Below are 2,174 nucleotides of genomic sequence, written 5' to 3' on the forward strand. Positions count from 1 at the left end.
AGTGTAGACATTTTTATTTAAATACATTTAATCTAGCACTTCTATTATTTCCTTGAATTACACCAACAGCTCTTCTAACTAAAGTAATATCATCTCTAAATAATTCAAGGCCACTCTTCACAATCAAATTATAAATATGACATGCACATCTAACATGAAATATTTCAGAAAGTGGTGGGTATAGATGCAATTTTAATATTGTAATAGCAGCATTGTTGTTAGAAGCATTATCAAATGACACACACAAAACGTTTTCTGCAAGATTATAAAATATAGCAACTTCATGGGTAGTATTACTTATAAATGCACCAGTATGACTTTGATTTTTATCATATTTAAAAGCAATAATATATTTTTGCATACAAAAATTATCATCTATCCAATGGCATGTAACAGTCAAATAATCATTACCATTTACAGCACGACCAATATCAGAAGTAAGAGAAATTCTACAAGAAAGACTGACGAACAAATAACATATATATGTCTGATATTGTCCGAAAAGCCTAAAGATATCAGCTCTACAAGTACTTCTAGGAATACCTTTAAACAAAGGATTATAAATTCTTTGAATATAAGTAACAAGATATGGTGAAGCAGCAAAACTAAAAGGTAAACAACCTAAAACAATCATTTTAGCTAATTCTTCCCGATCTTTCTTAATATCGTATTTACCCATTAATCCTCCAGTACCCGGGTTAAGTTTTTATTGTCCATCTTCCTCATCTACTCCCCAATCAAGAGGGTGGTTGTCTACCATGTGCCTACGAAGTTGACCCGTTCCCCCTCCCTTACCGGTCTCATGTTTATAAATATCCTTACAAATTCTACATCTTACATAATTTTTATCTTCTTCTAGTCTGTCAAAAAAATTCCAACACTTACTTCTTAATCTTCGATTCTTCTTAATAGGGAGGGGAAGGCCTACTTGTATTACCACGACTTCCACCCCTAATATTTTGAGTTTGACTAGCATTACCAGGTATAGCTGGTGGTGTTTCAAGATTATCAGGTGATGAAAATGGAATATCATCTAAATTATCATCTAAATCATCATCTATACCATAATTTTCTTGAAGTCTCCCATAATCTACATTTAAATTTTTACTTGAACTTTCAGAAATATGTGTAAAGCTACTAGAAGAACAAGCACCACCTCTTGATTTTTTGGAAGTTTTCTTACTACCACCTCTACTAGTGCACGCTTTTTTGCCTGCTCTAAATATATCCATTATGTAAATTAAATTAATAATTGTAAATAATAAAATAAATGTACACCAAAGAAGAGAAAGATATAGAACGAGTGTACCGAAATTTCGGATGCCGCACTAAATTTGATATCAAAAATCAAACTTCAATTGATAGATCGATACTTGATAGTTGATACTTGATACCACACTTCACTTGAATACTTGATATTTGATAATAATAATTTTGTAATGGCTAAACTAAATATTTGATGAAACTTGAAATAATAAGTAATTGAGAATTTAAGAACAATAATCAATAATATCAAGAGAGAATTAGAGTAGTAAGAGAGTGAATTGTGAGGAAAAATGAAGAAGAATGGGGGCTATTTATAATTTTTAAAAGGTTAAAATTATAATTTATCAAATACTAGGGGTGTGGGGCTATTTTCTTAAGGGGGTAGGCCGAAATGATCATTTTTGCAAAAAGGGTTGTTGGCCAACAGTCATATTTGAATTTGACCGTTGGCAACGGTCAAAAAAAAAACTTTTTTTTTAATTATTTTTTTTTAAAAAAAAAACGTTAAAAATTGGGTTGTAGCCCGTTAACGAGTTAATGGGCTTAGCGGGTTCCGGTGCACCGGTATCAAAAAACTATTCGTTTGAAACCCGCTCCCCGTCCAACCCGTCCCAGCCCGCCCCCCACGCTATAGTACCGGGCTGAACCGGATTGTAAACGGGTCAGCTGGGCCCGATTAACATGTATAGTATAGAGCTACGAATAGAGTTACTATATGTTAGTGATTAATTCATCTTCACTCTACATCCAGTTAGTGTATAGTTCAAATATAATCAAGGGTGTTCTTTCTTTGCCTCTCTCTCTCATTATTCACTAGTCAATCCCTTTTTCCAATTATTTTTTTAATTAAAAAATTGCCCTTTTAATTAATAGAAAAGGAGGGCAAATATGAGTTTGGATAATCAGAA

The sequence above is a fragment of the Nicotiana tomentosiformis genome, chromosome 8 (genome assembly GCF_000390325.3).
Source record: "Nicotiana tomentosiformis chromosome 8, ASM39032v3, whole genome shotgun sequence".
Lineage (NCBI taxonomy): Eukaryota > Viridiplantae > Streptophyta > Magnoliopsida > Solanales > Solanaceae > Nicotiana > Nicotiana tomentosiformis.